Genomic DNA, 17,853 nt, shown 5'->3' with positions numbered 1-17,853 from the left:
TTGCATATCGATTGGGACAGAACAATCGAAGCATTAAATCTTGATTTGACATAAATAGCTACACCGCCTCCTTTTTTTGGCCTATCAGTGCGATATACATTGTACCCATATATGTTAATGTCTTCATTAGTAATAGATTTAGTTAACCAAGTTTCAGAAATTATAACAACATCTGCATCTGTAGATTTAACCCAAATTTTGACCATGTCCATCTTCGGTAGTAGGCTGCGCACATTAAGATGAATATATTTGACACCAGACATTATTTTAAAATCAGAAGGAGTCTGGGAATATTGCAGTTCAGGGCCAGGATTTGGTTGCACATTTCCTGACAAAAGTAGAAGCAAGACAATCAACAACCTCTGTTTCGCCTTTGATTTGGGTTCAATGCTTTGATATGTTGAACCCGAGCTGAAACCTCCATTAAATGGGCAAATGAAATAAGTATGCAAGGCCAGAATAGACTGAAGTTTAGGTAAGTCTCTGGGCAAAACATGCATGAAACTAATGTCATGATCCAACTGAGTTGATAACTGCTCTGATTTTTGCAACATTATAGAGCGTGTTCCTTTTTCAAAATTCTCTTGTAGATAAAAATCATTTTCAGAGGTTCCCCTGCTATGTGTCCATAAGCAATTGCTTATCCGAGGGTCCAAAAAGGCCAAGAGGCAAATTAGAATAGTAAATACTGCCATCATCCACAATTTTAGTACTTAACAGAAGTGAACAGTACAGACCTCTGGGTGAAGCAAACCAGTTAGCTCCAGGAAAATGGCACCGGACCAGACCTAAGCCAGTTAACTCCAAAAGGATAGCGCTGGGCCAGGCCTAAGCCGGTTTACTCCTGGAGGACAGTGCAGGGGCAGATCTTAGCCAATTTGCTCCTGTGGGAAGATGCTGGATTGGGCCTAAGCCAATTAGCTCCTGAAGGACGGTGCAGGGCCAGGCCTAAGCCAGTTAGCTCATGGGAGATGGTACAAGGCCGGACCTAGGCCAGTTAGCTCCACAAGGATGGCACAGGGCCAGGCCTAAGCCAGTTAGCTCATGGGAGATGGTACAAGGCTGGTCCTTAGCCTGTTAGCTCCACAAGGATGGCACAGGGCCAGGCCTAAGCCTAAGCCAATTGACTCCTGGAGGACGGTGCAGGGCCAGACCCTAGCCAGTTAGCTCCTGGAAGATGGGATAGAGCCGGGTCTAGGCCAAATAACTCCAGGAGGACGGTACAGGGCCAGGCTAGGCTTGTTAGCTCCAGGAAGATGCATCCATCAACTTCCAAAGCATCTACCAACCACACGTTTTTCCAAACAATCCATGCAATATTAACTGTCTGGTTAAAAAATACGTTAAAAAAATTAGTTAAGAAATACGTTAAGAGATAGATTAAAAAATCTTTTAAAAACAACTAATTAGACGGACACGTAACACGTAACAAACAAAGAGCATGCTGCCATCTTGGACAATCTATGTCTCTTTGTCTTCACTGCAGGCACTCTATAATGACAACCTGATGGAAGCAGTTGAAAATCATTAAAGAGACGATGATCTGAACACAACAAGACAGAGGTTGCCTTCCTCAGCACCTGCCTGTTATAAAAGTCCACAAGCTGGACCTGAGACCTCCCTGAAATCTGACCAGCCACTTTAACCAGGTTGCTAAGTCTGGTTTTATTATTCAAGAACATATTACTGTACCAAGCAATGATACAGAAAGTTAAAACAGATTCAATAAAAGTTTTATAAAAAAGAGTCATCATTTCAGATGAAACATTAAAACCTCTCAACCTCCTTAAAAAGTCTTTGTTGAACCTTTTTCACTGTAGCAGCAAGATGTGACTCAAAGGACAGAATCTTATCAAGAACAACCCCCAAATATTTATAACTGTCTACCAGTTCAATGGCTGCACCATTTACCACTGTTAGTGCAGGATGGGGGGATGTCTTCCTGAAGTCAATAACCATGTCCTTGGTTTTCAAGGTGTTAATCATTAAGAAGGACCAGGGCTCTAGACTAACTTTTTGTCATGGGCGTACCGGCACAAAAGTTAGGCGCACACAAATTTTATAATAATTTATATAATATAATGTGTTTTTCTGGATACACTGTGCTTTTTCAGCATTCAAAGATTGATGACACCGTGTCAGAGCACTGGATATGAATTTCAGAAGGATCAGCCCATATGGAAAAGATATATATAAATCTTATAAAGTTTGTATCTGTCTTGTGTGAAACTTGTATGAAAAGCATATAAGTGTGAAAACAGATATAAGATCCCTTGAAAAATTATATAATGAAACTTGTATGTTTTGGATACTTACTAAAACAATGTATGAAAGTAATTCGAAAGTGGCCACTTTCATGAGTAATCACATATAAGTTTTTACTATTTCTTTTCCGTATGGGAGGCCTTAACAGAAAAGTTAGCAATAGTTCTTTTACTATTACAGCTACATCCACTTCTGTCCTTCCTAGGCTGCTCACTAGGGCTGGGTATCATCACTGATTTCTATAATCCATTTGATTCCGGTTTTCTTTTTTTTTTTTTCTTTTTTTTCCGCCTGTCCCATTTGGTTCTTTAGCCATCAGAATTGTTGTCTGAAGACCAATAAGGATACCCAATGGATTTACTTTGCCAAATGGATCATCGTGGCATTGCCGTATTGGTCCATTTGGTCGATCTTTGTTTTTATTATTTATTATATTTTATTTTCAGATGTTACAGACGGGACAGACATGAGTGAGAGATAGGAAAGGGAGAAAGAAAGAGGAAGGAAAGGAAAAACAGAAGGGGAGAGGGACAGTGAGAAAGGGGGGGAGAAAAAAAATAAAAAATCTCCTGGATCACCTGTTGAGAGAAGAATAGAAAACAAGCAAAAAAAACAAAACAAACCAAAAAACAAAGCAACATACTAAACACAACACCATCGCATTAATCTAGCTAAGTGTAAACAGCAGTAAATACTAAATATTCAATGTTGTTGTGCAGCACGCAGGACAGATGTGCTTCGAAGTAGCAGCCAAGAAAGGTGTAATTTGGGTCTACGAGCAGTGTACACCTGTGTGCATACCTGTGTGGATCAGCGCGCTTGTATTCCAAAGGTTTCTCCATGTAACGATCTGCTAGGGAGTGTGGGGGGGGCCACAGCCCCGTCCTCCAGGGTGTGAAGCAGGTGTGGAGGAGATCAAAACTCCAGACATCCAGAGGCCCCCAGAACACAAGAAACCAAGGAAGACCAACAGAGGGGCAGCCGCGCCACTGTTCCAGTAAGAGCTGAGGAGAGTCCCAGATGAGGGTTCACTCAGCAGCCGCGGAGCAGAAGCCAGGGGGAGTTGCAGTGACGCGCCCGTGAGCTCCGCCAGCCGCCAGCTGTGCCTGAGTGACCGAGCCCCAGGCCGAGAGGCCGGGGGCACCCCACCCCCGAAGGGGCCCGAGCGAGCCCCAGGCTCCAGGCCCTGATAAGCGGCCGCCAAGGAGTGAGCCGGTGTGTACCTGGACGCCCACCCCCAGACACAAAGAACCACCAACGCACCGACACCTGAGGGAGTCCGCCACCGGCAGGGGAAGTGGTGGTAGGTGGAGATAGGCCTCCAAACCTTGGAGGGCCTGAGATGTCCCCAGAGAGGTGGCGTCTGATACCCAACCTGACATATAGACACAGACATACAGGCACACACAGACACAAACATCCATTCCCCCCCTCATGCTCTCATATGCACTCACTCCACACTCAACCAACGTGGAGACAGACATAAAGAGACGCTGTACACACGATCACACTCCCCAAGTGTACTCTACAAACCGGGTCTAGGTACCCTTACTCCTGGAGGGGGGAACTGCACCCAGACCCAGGTGATTCCGGTTTTCAAAGTCCCGATTCGATTCAACTTAGCCTCAGACAGTCAGAAATATTATAATTCTGATCATTTATCAGTACTGACTTCATCAGAATTGTGAACATCACAGCAGATGCCTTTGTGTGAAAGTAACTGAGAATAAAACAGAAAAACATGAAGGAGATTTTCAGAGATTGGAGACGGGAAACTGTTCTTGAAGTACAGAGAGAGAGAGAGAGCTAGCTGTGCATGAAGTGTGATTTTAATAGTCGTGGAAGCAAAACAGCAAAATTCATGACGACATTGATCAGATGTGAAGCGCAGTTTGCTGCTTCTTTTGCTGCTGGCTCGGTGAATTTTGGTTGGAGAGACAAAACCTGCAGCTCAGAATCAGCGCAAAAAGAGGTAAACACAGCGCGGACTGGACGAATCAGGATCGCTGAGCTCCGACAGCGTGTCCGTCTACGGGCCGTCGGGTGAGAAAGCCGAGAAAGACAAAGTTGATTCTGATGCGTCGGGTCTGTGTTTACGTCTTTGTGTGGAGTCCGTGTACCTGCTCTCATCTGCTGTTTGGTTGTTGTTGAAATGGTTTTGTGAGCTTTAATCTGAGAATCTGGCGTTTCTGGCCAAACACAGTTATATTTAAAAGTCGATTCAGGATTTAATGAATTGATATCGCTTTATTCAAGCTACTCACCTCCCACTTCCACCTGCACTTTCAACTGGACCACGGCCAATCAGAGAGGTCCCGCCCCTTACTATCTCTGATTGGTTTAGTCCACGATAGGGGCAAAATGTGTCTGTTGTTGACCACAGGGAAGGTTGCAGATTTTATTTTATTTTATTTTTTTGCTACCTGAACAGTTGGTCGCACAGGTGCAACCAAATATTTTTTTTTAGTCGCACCACTGAAAAATTTGGTCGCATTTGCGAGTTCAGCTGTTTGGAAAAACAGCCGTTCACTCTCACACACTGAGATCTGTCAGTTAAAAAGTCTAAAATCCAACCAACGAGATTAAAATCAACTGGTTAAGAAGTTTATCAACCAACAGATGTGGCTGGATAGTATTAAAAGCTGAAGAAAAATCAATAAATAAGAGCCGAGCATGAGCTTTGGCGCCATCAAGATGGCGATACAGGAAGTTCAACAGAGTGACCACTGCATCATCAACACCTCTACGAGGCCTGTATGCAAATTGTAGTGGATCCATAAGCTTCTCTACTTGCTGCAGGATCTCCTTCCTGACAAGTTTTTCAAAGGACTTCATCACTAAGGATGTTAGAGCGACAGGCCTAAAATCATTTAATGATGTAGGTTTTGTGGTCCTAGCAACTGGAGAAATAATTGATTTTTTTCATACCTCTGGAACCTTCTATTGCTGAAGTTATAAAAAAAAAAGATGTAATAAACAATACTGCATAATTGCTCAGCACATGTTCTAAGCACCTGGCCACATATATTATCAGACCTGGACTTTTATTAGTCTTACTCATTTTAAAAAGATTTTCCACCCTTCTTTCATTAAAGACTAAAGCTGGGGGGATACACGGGATTTCTCTATTAAGAAATCACGTGTATTCCTTAAATTATAATTGTCATTAAATCTCAAATAAAATCTATTCAGCTCATTGGCTAACTGAGAGTCTGAACTAAAACCAGGGAGACTTGTCTTATTACAGTCACTGTGACAGTGACCAGTCATGTGTTTCATGCCTGCCCAGGCAACCCTTAAGTTATTGCTACCCATCTCCGCCTCTACCTTATCCTTGTATTTTATTTTGGCTTTTTTAATTTCTGATCTAATCTCCTTCCTAAACTCTCTCACTTTCAAGATATTCCCTTTAATAAAAGCTTTTTTCCTTTCATGAATCAGCCTCATAAGAGCTTTGGAAGACCATGGTTTGTTATTAGGGAAAAATGCACAACCTTTGAGGGGATAATCATGTCTCTGCAAAAGGAGATATAGCTGCAGACAACGTCAGTGAGTTCATTAATATCTCTACATGATTCTAAACACCGACCAGTCTGTACAGTCAAAGCAGATCTGCAGGGATAAAGAGGCGTCGTCACTCCAAACCTTTATGTGGTGTCTCCCCACCTTCTCTCTTCTCAGCACAGTCTTGTAAACTGGCAGAAGATGCACCATGTTGTGATCCGAGGATTCGAGGGCGGGGCCAGCCACAGATGTATACGCACCTTTTATGGAACCGTAACATAGATCCAGAGTCTTATTGAAGCGTGTGGGACAGTTCACATACTGATAAAAACTGCTCAGTGTTTCCTTCAAGTCGTAGCTATTAAAGTCCCCAAGAACAGAAGATCCAGAAGAAACTCCCGTGAGTATGTAATTTTTTGTGAGTAGCTGTCACGGTCCGGGGCAGCGGCCGTGTGGAGAGCGGAAGGAGGACTCAAAACGCAGCACTTATTCAGGTGTGAGGGTGATTTATTGATAATATCCAATATAAAGTGGGGATGGTAAAACAGAACTAAGGATGAACTAACTGGGAGAAACTACACAAAGAAATAGCAAACCTGAGCATGAAGGGAGAACAGTAGTGATGGGACGTTCTGTATCGAGGCTTCGGAGCGTGTGTCGAGTAATGGAGGGGGCGTTTCCGCGAAGCGCGTATCGAGGCTTGCTTCATTTATGGGAGGAGCTGAAAATGATGACGTCCGAAGCCTCGCTGCCCGGCTGTACCACGTGACTGGTTCATGAAGTGGTTCGAACTTTGCCGCGAGATATGACAGCGATATAAACCCCTCAGACTTCATTCAAAAATGTGGGTGTTTGATGGAGAGTTGCGGTTAGTGAGAGTTTGGAGACAGTTTGGAGGTTTATGAGAGTGAGGAGAGAAAGTCAGGAGAGAATGGAGCCAGCTAAGAAGAGGAGGATGTCCTCCCCTGTGTGGGAACATTTTGATCTTATTCCTCCCAACAAGGTATGTAAATTTCTACAGAAGATGTATTTTCATGATACTGATGGTGCAATACAATTTATGTTAAGCTGTCTTGACTTTTGTACAAGGTGAAGTGTTTGCTATGTGCCAGGGAGCTGGGATATAACAGCAACACCTCATCCATGCTTAGGCACTACAGAGCTTTGCATGAGAATAAGGGGACACCGATCGTGGAGCAAGACCAGGTGAGCCATCAAATGCAATGATAATATAGGATGCAGTAATGTTACTAAATGATATAACAATATTATACAACTGTTATAAGTTACGTATGTGATATTTATATTTGTGCTTTATCTTTATTGTCTTTCCTCAGGAGAACAATCTCAAATAGATGAAGACCTGGTCAGCATGGTGACTGAGGACTCCCAGCCATTTAGCATTGTGGAGGACAAAGGATTCAAAAGATTTGTTAAATCATTAAATCCTAGCTATGTTCTCCCCACTAAAAAGGTCATAAAAGCAGTGAAAATTTAGTTTTTACAGAATAAAATGTGAACAGGCAGGACTGAGGCTCAAAGCCTCAGTGTGTAGCTGTCCATACCTCAACGTTACAAAAGCACAACCACTGTCCACACCCCAACCACACCTCACCTCACAGTAAATGATCATTTCCATTTCAAGCATTTCCAAATAATCATTTCCCATACTGCCACTATAAATATACACAGTATACTGCCATCACTACAATATACATGTTTTACACACTCCTTTTGTTGTTGACATTTACAGGCTGTGTGCAAAATGCCACACTCTTCAAATTCATGCCAGCTATTATTTTTACGTCCAGTAGGTGTCCTGCTAGAGCAAATGAAGCTTCATGAAGCTTCGCGTTGGGGTGAACCAATTGGATGAAAAGCTTCAGTGCTTCATGGGGCTTCATCTGCCCATCACTAGAGAACAGCAGGGAGAGCACGCAGGGGATTACACCAGGTATGAACACAGACGACGCGACGAGGAGCAGAGGAAATCACACACTATAAATACACAAAGAGACACTGGGAAATCACACACAGGTGGGGGAAACAGCTGGACCTGATTAACCTGACGAGACAGGGGAACACTAACACCAGGGACCAACAGAGGGAGCACAAACCCAGAACCCAGTGTCTAAAATCCCAAACACAAACCATCCCAAAACAGCCATGAATAATAATGAAAGTAATAACAATAAAGAACATAAACATAAAGTCACTGAGTCATGGTCGCAGGACCATGACAGTAGCAATGACTCCAAACAACTCTTAGGATTGCCAATAAAACCATGCGAAATAAAAAACCCATCTTCGTTAAAAGAAGTTCCACAAAGCACAAGCCGATGCTATAAAAATAAAAGAATGAAATAAAATAAGTTAAAACACTGACACTGACAGACAGAGACAACCTGCTTCCTCTTCCCTAAGAGTATGTATCATACATATACCAACAAGACAGTGTACATCACTGTCACAACTGCATTTGTTTCCGTTCAAAGGCTTTATGTCTTTTACTATAATACCTGATGGGCTAGTCAAAATGCCCTGGCCGATTTTTTGTCCCAGTGCAGCCCTGCTAATGCAATCAAATGGCACATTGACTTCTGAGGAAATTTTAGATGGCACTCGTCATCAGAAAGGTCGCCGACTGTGTACAGAAACATCTGCGCCAAATACAGCATCATCAGAAAGAAGGAACATGAGAAGCTTGAGAAATACCAAGTGGTCAGAGAAGAACTCGAGAAGATGTGGAGGGTGAAGGTAACGGTGGTCCCCGTGGTAATTAGGAGCACTCGGTGCGTTAACTCCCAAGCTAGGTGAGTGGCTCCAGCAGATCCCAGGAACAGCATCGGAGATCTCTGTCCAGAAGAGCGCAGTCATAGGAACAACTAAGACAGCAGGACCCTCAAGCTCCCAGGCCTCTGGTAGAGGACCTGAGCTTGAAGGATAGGCCGCCAGCAGGGGTGAGCGGGAAATTTTTAATTTTGTATAAATTTTGTTTTGAAATTATGGTGCATAGTTCAGAATAAATGTTTTTTCAGAAAAACAGCCTCTTTTTAATAAATGTTTATTTCCAAGGAATTTCTAACCTTTACACCTTTCAGAATTTATTAGAAGATAACTTTTATGTAGTTAAAATAAGATACTCTATGATAGTATCGTATTTATCTATATAAACTCTTAACACATAGTTAATGTTAATAGGTGTTAAATTATCAACTCCAGACAGATTTGATATTTAACACCAAATCAGAGTTAATGTACCAACTCCACAAAAAGAGTTAAATTAACCACTGGTGTGGACCCACATGGACACTTTAATAGAGCTGAAATCAAATCTGACAGTGTTAATTTGGGCATGGATTTACTGTGTATATTAGTGCTCAATGATATACATGAAGGCAAAGGAGCGATGAATGGGAAAAAAGCCTGCATGGCCTTATATTGGCAGATGCCTATAATTAAGGTGAAGGTGTGTTCCCACTCAACCCAAGCATGAGCAAGCAAGTAGCCCATCTGGCTACATTTGTTCATTTGTTGGGGGGGGTGTAGGGGTTTTACATCAGCCTCAGTTCTAGAAAGTAAATTACCTGCATATTGAGCTTTTATCCTCAGGGAGGCGTTACAGACCAAAGAGTGCTGCAGGTCAGAGTGAAGCAGTGTCTGAATAGAAAAACAGCCTGACATGTGTTTAAAATAAAAGTAAAGGCTGTCATTTGGATTTTATTACTACATAAACACATAACTTAAAACATCATATATGCAGCACACATTGAACAGCACTGACTGAATATTATTGAAAAAGACGACTTTCATGTGTCTGATTTGGTGGTTTGAATTTATTTATTTATCTGCATATTCATTTTTAACCACTTTCTTCCTGTGGCAGTTGATAGCGTAGAGTAGCGGTCGCGAGACTTGAGGCTCGGGTGTGAAATTTATGGTTTTCAGAGATTTTATCGTGAAATTTTTGTCTTGGCTTAAAGGCCCTAAAGGAAAATATTGGCTGACATTAAACTGGTCCATGGTGCAAAAAAGGTTGGACACCGCTGGGGTTGAGTTCTAGATAAGGTATCAATATAGAATTATTTCAACTTGAAAACCAGAAATGGTCACATGTCAAAAGTTGGAAGGAGCAATGAACAAATAATTGTTTTTATTTTCATTAAGTTAATAATCCACATCTGTACGTATGACGAAGTTAAATGTCACAGATGAAATAGTCAGGAGAGGATCAAAACTATTAAATCAAGTTTTAAAAAGAGACTTTTTCATTTGATTACATTGTATATGATGGATTATGCAGAAAAAGTAGAATTGGGCTGAAAGAGCTATTGCTTTATTACCTATTCAGGTTGTGTATCATGTTTTTCTAAAAGTAACTAAGTAACTAACTAGTTTTGAAAATAAATAATCAGTAAAGTAACAGGATTACTTTACTTTTACTTTTGGAGAAGTAATCAGTAATTAGCCCATGTCTGTGTGGTAACAAATGGGTTTTTCAACAGCGACAATGCTACAGAACGCAATGCCTGGAGGACAAGGGACTTCTTCCAGGAGAATAACATCACTCTCTTGGACCATCCTGTATGTTCCCCTGATCTAAATCCACTTGAGAACCTTTGGGGATGGATGGTGAAGGACTTTTACAAAAATGGACGGCAGTTCCTGACAGTAGATGCTCTTTGTGTTGCGGTCTTCACCACTTGGAGAAATATTTCCACTCACCTAATAAAAACGCTTGCATTAAGTCATCAACAAAAACAGTGGAGCTACTCATCACTGAGTTCATGTTTGGAACTCTGAGTTCTGTTTTTGGGGGGTTTTATGTGTTTTTATGGAGGTGTTGCCCTAAACTTTTGATCAGCTGTAAAACAGCCTGTTTCAGTTTATTATCATGCTAAAAAAATGTTTTGTCTCACTCCCATTTCTTCATGTTGCTTGTTGAAGGTCTGTTTCGAATGTTCTTAAGATCAAACCATACAAATTATGATTTTTTTTGTGCCATTTTTCAACTGGTCTTAAACTTTTGATTGAGACTATATGTCTCTTTCTCTCTACTTAGTTAGGGCAGGCATAGCTCAGTAGGTAGAGTGGTTGCCCCGTGATCGGAAGGTCAGGGGTTCAAATCCACTGAATGGCTACCCTGAGGTACCCCTGAGCAAGGTACCGTCCCTACACACTTCTCCCCAGGCGCCTGCTTAGTGGCTGCCCACTGTTTCACTGAGTGAATGAAATGCAGAGGAAAAACAAGTAATTCAATCAATAAAGTATGCATTCTTATTATTACTCTGGTACAGTTTTGTATGCATGCCCTGTCAGTTTATGTTCTGGTGCTTGGATTGGTGGGTTGACTGCTTGAGTTTTCCAAGCTCTCTGATTAGTTATTCATGGCAGACACATACAGGTTCACATTATGTAACAGCCACTGCAGGGTCCACAATTTCAATTTCTTTGCAATTTCACATTTGATTATAAAAACGGATGTAGCAGACTTTCTTCTTACTGTGCAGTAAGAAAAGAAAACAGCTAGAAAACACTAAATACTATTTTAACACTATCACATAAAAAACGGATAAGAGGTAAGAGTCTTCTGATTGGATTGGAGATCTAGGTTCAACAATGTTAGGTGCCCAAAAAATTAGCTAAGGTGAATACTTGAATATACAGAACCACATTATTTTATTTTTTATTCCTGATGTACAGTGATTAAGGAAGCTTGAAATCATTTTCATGTCTACGCCTGTTTCTCACTGAGAATCTTTAGGATGTGCTTGAGAACACTTCATGTAGTGGTCCAGTTTTCCCATCATCAGGATAAGATCTCTGTGAAAAATGACACAGCACAAGCTTCAATACAGTGTCACAGGGAAAATGTGCTGCTATTAAAGCATAAGGTAGTCCACAAAATATCACAGGGTATTTGTTTTGTTTTTTACAGAGCACTTTATTTTGATGAATGTTATTTACTCCATTACACTCCATTTGCAAGTGTATTAATGTAAAAGCTGATTAGTCAATAGGCTATATAAAAAAATAAAGCATAATACAAACTTATAAACATTTCTTTAGATTTATCATTCCAAACAGCAACAACACAGAATGGACACTTTACATAGTCTGACAAAAATTGCATAAAGAGAGACTGGATGTCGTGCAGACTTGTAAACGTCTCAGTGGGACTCCAGAGGAGCTGGGGGAGGTGCAGGAAGTTACAAAGGAAAATGAGGTCGGGCTGTCTCTGATCAGATTGCTGCACCCAACACCTGAACCGAGGTAAGCATCAGAAAGCAGACTGCTGGATGGGCAGGATTTGTCAGTGGTCATTTGTATTGATTTTGTAGCTGCACCTCTTCATCTTCTTTCAGAAGTATTCATCAAATAATGGTTCGGTGTCTCTGATCTCTATCGGACAAAAAAACATTTTTGTCAGAAAACACAGAAGTGTCTCTGTAAAGAACAAAGTTATTTCAGTCACTCTAGACTGAAACCTGAACTCTTGTGTTAACTGAATGACATTAAACTAGACTTGAAAAATGAAAACAATTAAAATAAATAAATAAAAAACAAGTGTTAGCGTTTACTGAGACAAAGTTGTACTTATAGCTTGTTTTTACTTCTGTGCTCTATTCCAGGCACTGCGTGCAACAAAATCACAGTTCTGACTCACTGTGAGGAATTGAACATGTGTCAGTGTGGATGGTGATAGTCTTTGAAAAACTAAACAAAATAGAAAGGATTAAAAGAGTCGTTTTACGGACACTGTGAGCAGATCCAAAATCTAATCTGGATAGGAAGAGCTGGGAAAAGACCAGAATCAGAATTGGATCTTGGTCTGAATTAATGACTCTTGTTCATATTCTTGCTGTGCAATTGGACTCTGATCCCTATGTGGTTTTCTGATCAGTTCTAAAGCCTCCAAGTGACCATTTTCAGCGAAAGATATATTGAGCGCCAAAGTTTCAAAAACTGACCCATTAAAAATTTTGTTTAACATAATTTAAATGATCGAATCGCATTCTGTGAACAAGTTCCTACTTGTAATGTTCAGACCACACGCAGTCTGGATTTTAAAATTCCCTTTAGACTACATTTAATCCCATTTTAGAATTTCAAAAGTAATTTAAGCCTCATTTTCACTCAGATATGTTACGTAGACATATACAGAAAAAGAATAGAAAAGCCCAGTATAGATATATAGGGTGGCTGTAGCTCAGGTGGCAGAGCAGGTCAGCCACTAATCAGAAGGTCGATGGTTCGCTCCCAGGCTGCCTCCTGGCTGCATGCCAAATATCCTTGGGCAAGATACTAACCCCGTGTTTTCCTACTGGTGGTGATCAGAGGGCCCGGTGGCGCCAGTGTCCGGCAGCCTCGCCTCTGTCAGTGCGCCCCAGGGTGGCTGTGGCTAGCTTGCCATTGCCAATGGGTGAATGACTGAATGTAGTGTGAAGCGCTTTGGGGTCCTTAGGGACTAGAAAAGCACTATACAAATGCAGGCCATTTACCATATATATACACTAGGTTATTATTTGGTGGTTCTGCTCTGCAACTCCAAACACAAATAACTCCCATGTAACAATCTAACAATAACTAAATTAGAATCCAGTAATTAAAAGCCAACTGAGATCATTAAACAGGGATCAAAGGGGGGGTTGGCGAGGCAGACAAAGTATTTCCCACCACTGTTTACAAACTACTTTGCAATGAGCAAGTTTCCTGCACCAAGTCTTAAATAATATCAGTAACAATTAAAAATAGTAGCTATGGTGATTTTTTTTTATGATACAGAAGTGAGGACATTGTTTAATGACTGTAATGGTTTTATAATAATTCCCAACTGTTCCAGAATGTTCTTTCCATTTAAACTTTTAATAAAACTATATTTTAATGAATATGGCTGTTGTCATTTCTCAAGAAAAAAACGTGTTTTAAAATCCCCTAAAATTCACTCTCACTGCTCTCTGAAAGATTAATTAAGACACTGTAGCCTGTTCAACAATCAAAAACACTATTGGCAGTGTTGGGGAGTAACGGAATACATGTACCGCCGTTACGTATTTAAAATACAAAATATGAGTAACTGTATTCCGTTACAGTTATCGTTTAAAAAGGTGGTATTTAGAATACAGTTACTTTGTTGAAATAAATGGATTACACTGCGGTACTTTCCTGTTTCATATTGTCGCGGGTCAGGACTGTTTGGGTTTTGTTTGACAGCTACGTTCTGTTGTTCCAGGCGGCAGTGTTGCGGTTGCCATGGTTACAGGGCGACGCTCTCTCTCTCTGCGACTGTGTGTTTCCTGGGTGAGAGAGCGCCTTTTCGTTGTTGTTGTTGTTGTGCTAAGCTAACAGGCAGAATGCTACAAGCATAGCTCTAAAGAATGTAGCATCACGGGCAGTGTAGTCCGTGTTGCAGGGAGAATGGACTGCCATACACGTTATGGGTCTGTGAGCGAGGAGGGAGAAAAAGGGGAGTGGAAAGGTACGAGTTATCATCGAGCAGAAACGGGAGCTAGAAGCATGTAAATGTAATAATAACCACTTCAGCCAAGAAGAGTGCCTGACGAGCCCAGTTGTAAGTAAGCTATTAAGACTCGACTGTACGCTGTGTTCGTGTTTTCCTCCGAAAACAACAAGTTCTGTTGGAGCAGCCTTTCAACGCCTCTCTCTGTCTGTCGCAAGAAAAGTTGACCCACACAACAAAGTAAAGCTATTTTTCGGCTACGAGCCGACAGGGACCCCGCCGTATTAGCCAGAGGTCCCTTTACTACAGTTCGGAGTCGCGGACCTTCAGTAATAGTAATAAATCACACAGCAATAGTACATTCACGTTGTTGTAAAAATCATGATAATATATTAAGTAATCCAAAGTAGTCAGAATACGTTACTGTCATTGAGTAACGTAACGGAATAGTTACAGAATACATTTTGGGGCATGTATTCTGTATTCTGTAATGGAATACATTTTAAAAGTAACCTTCCCAACACTGACTATTGGTTAAATAATTCATTAATTCAACTGGGGCGATACATATGCTAGTTGCAGTGGCGGTCCTAGCCTGTTTGGCGCCCCGGGCGAACACTCCCTCTGGCCTGTATTGCCTGTATCTTTTGCTCGTTTCTCTTCGCTTCTTTTCTATTATTTCTAAACTGAGCACCTGATGGCTTTCAACTTTTCTTGTCCATTTTCCATTGGTTTTAATTTTGCCCTCCAGTATGAACACAAATCCACCAACTCGAGGAATGTGAAATAAATAAATAATTAGTTAAATGTGTCAATAATTACTTAATTAAATGTGTTAATTTTTTTTATTATTTCCCATTTTAATTAATTATTTCAAATTTTAATTAATTATTGCCACATTTAATTAATTATTTAATGGTGTATTTAATTAATTCATTATGGCAGTCCTTGCGTTCCATAGTCATTATGATAGTTTTGTAAATGTAAAACCAGCAAAAAGGTTTTAGTGAAAACAAGTACAGCAGAGACCTCGGGGGGCAAATGTGCAGATCACCGCCTTCACATCAGTGAAGAAACATAATGAAGTGTCTGATTTTCAGTATTTTCACAGTAAAAGGGAAGTTGAGTGATGTCAAGAGCTGTAAGATGAAATAAGGATTGTGGGTTAATTTACCTTGTGACAATGCTTGGAGTTCATACTTTTGTGCCTGCAAAATAATTTTATGAATGAATAAAAAATGTATTTCTCACTGAAAAAAGAAATGACAGAATCTCTGTGCACTAATTATTGGCTCTTCATTGTGTTTCTGCACAGTGTTAGTGTTCAGCAGATTCCTAATATGGATCCTATTTGCAAACTACACAGCAAAATCTCCAGTGTTAAATTAACACTGGAGAGTGTCTATATGGGTCCACACCTCTGAGTGTTAAATACAACACTGGTGAGTGTTAAATTAACACTTTTGACAGTGTTATATGTTCAAAAGTAACCTAGTCAGTTTTGAAGATTAACAATGGCTAACACTGAGCAGTGCTGATTTTCTAACACTGGAATAATGTTATTTTCCAGTGTTAGCCAGAGGTGTGGACCCATATAGACACTCTCCAGTGTTAATTTAACACTGGAGATTTTGCTGTGTAGGAGGAAACACAAGTGTAAACTAATGTATTTTTCAATTTCTAGTTAACTTGCACCAAAATTACAAGTTCAACTTATTCATGGTCAGCTGAATCCAAACAAAAACTAGTTCCATCATTTTAGACCAGACTTGTCAAACTCTAGGCCCAATAACGGCAACATAATTTAATATGTCAATATTTCAGTTTGCATTTCTGTTTAAAACAGGGTTACCTTTGGTCTGTTCAATAATGTTCATCCTGTTTGGTCCAACACCTAAAGTATATTTTGAGTTCTGGCTCCTTCAGTGATTGAGTCTGACATCCCTGACTGAGTCTGGCAGCTGTAACATCTGGTACGTAAATAACACATCACTTTACCTGCTGATGTGATGCTGCTTGATGATGCTGCCCCCCTCTGCTGGAGCTCCCCTCACTGATCCAGTTGATCTGCTGGTTGGTTGCTTCTGGTTTTTGATGTTTTGCTTTATTGATCATTTGTTGAGCAACGTTAAAACAGCCGTCCCAGTCTTTCCTTTTTATGTTGCTCGTGATTTCTTTAGTCAGAGTTTCATTTGCTTCTTTCCTCAAAAGCTCCTCCAGAACTTTTTTCTCTTCTTCCAAAATCAGTTTGTAGTAAAAAGTTTTCTTGTTGCACCAACTGTATTTTTTTATAAACCATTTTCTCCACCCACTCCAAGTCATGAAGAAAGCGACAACAGTCATGCTGAGGAGCAGAGAGTAAGCAGCAAGCTGAAAAAGAAGCAAAAAACATGCAAAACATAACAGCATTAATGTGTCTGTGTATTTATTATACTTTCATAAATTAAAAAAACAGAACAATAACATTACATGTGCACTGTGTATGAAAAATAACAAAACATCCTCACCTTTGACCTCATTTTCAGCTCAGTCATTTGAGCTGTTTCATTAGTTGTAGCTGTGTTGGGCCAAGATTTACAGAACAGCTTCCTCTTTTTTTCATCAGTGGTACAGCAACTATACCAGTCTGTGAAAAGCAACACAGCTACAATCCACAGCAGACTGATTAGAAACGCTCTGATAACGCGCTTGAGTACAATGCATAAAAGTGTGGATGGATGCTCCGCTGTGCTCCGAAATGTCCGGTCTATCAGGAGCACCAGGAAAAATACTAAAAGAACAGGCACGACCACCATTTCATTGCAATCAAAAGTGTGGCCTGAGCAAGCGCACATCTTTTCCCGCAGATAGTAAAATGCAAACAAAATCCCGATCCCTGTGCCAGTGGTGCCAATTTTTCCACTACGGACATATTGCAGGAGTTTTTTCCACATCTTGAGCAGTTCGGTGCCTGCTGAGGCTGCAGCTTCTGACCTGTAAAATTACAGACACGGAAAAAGAAATATTTCCTGCTTTTCACACCAAGTATCACAGTCTCTTTGAAATTCAAATATCTCAGTCCTATAGCAGCTGTGAAGTGAGCAAGTCCTCCAGTCAAAGTGAAGATATGAGCTCTCTGCTCCCACCCTCACATAAGAACCACGAGTGCTGCTCCTACAGGTGGCAGGATGCAAACGCAACGTGACGTCATGAGAAGGAGTTTAAACAGCACTCTGTTCAAAACGTTTCCAAAGTCGTGTCAACAAATTTCATGTTTCCCAAACACTTTATACTATGATGAGGTTGTGTGGCACGACAGGTTTTTTGATGAATGACTTGGAATGATGAATTCTATTCACAGTTTGAAGCGTAGAGTGTTACAGATACAAAGTGAATTTATGTTATTTATGTCATGAGATGTTAAAACGTGTGGTTAACACAATTTAGTCACCACAGCCTGTGGAGTCTACTGTAAAGAGATGGAAATGGCACAACCAACTTTTTTATTCAGTGTTGAACAAAAAATGTCAAGCAAACATGAACAAGAGAGGTGAAGAAGAAAAAGAATGCAAGCAGGGTGGAGTGGGTGGAGATGACTGCCAGGGGTGATTTGTGGCAGAACAAGTGAAAGTTTACAAGATGGC

At 40.7% G+C, this 17,853-nt stretch overlaps 2 long non-coding RNA genes across 2 annotated transcripts; one reads left to right on the top strand and one right to left on the bottom strand.

Moving 5' to 3' along the window:
- The first annotated feature begins 6,683 nt into the window (after window positions 1-6,683).
- LOC309697828 lies at window positions 6,684-7,541 on the top strand. The gene is made up of 3 exons (XR_014273930.1): window positions 6,684-6,772; window positions 6,859-6,975; window positions 7,107-7,541. It is a non-coding gene; the product is annotated as an uncharacterized lncRNA (long non-coding RNA).
- A 4,076-nt stretch (window positions 7,542-11,617) lies between these two features.
- Window positions 11,618-17,536, bottom strand: LOC309697823. The gene is made up of 4 exons (XR_014273925.1): window positions 16,738-17,536; window positions 16,229-16,600; window positions 15,405-15,438; window positions 11,618-12,171 (listed from the first exon to the last, which is right to left on the bottom strand). It is a non-coding gene; the product is annotated as an uncharacterized lncRNA (long non-coding RNA).
- Window positions 17,537-17,853: the final 317 nt, after the last annotated feature.

The sequence above is a fragment of the Aulonocara stuartgranti genome (assembly GCF_965226115.1).
Source record: "Aulonocara stuartgranti genome assembly, chromosome: 20".
Lineage (NCBI taxonomy): Eukaryota > Metazoa > Chordata > Actinopteri > Cichliformes > Cichlidae > Aulonocara > Aulonocara stuartgranti.
This window is presented reverse-complemented; position numbering and strand designations above follow the sequence as displayed.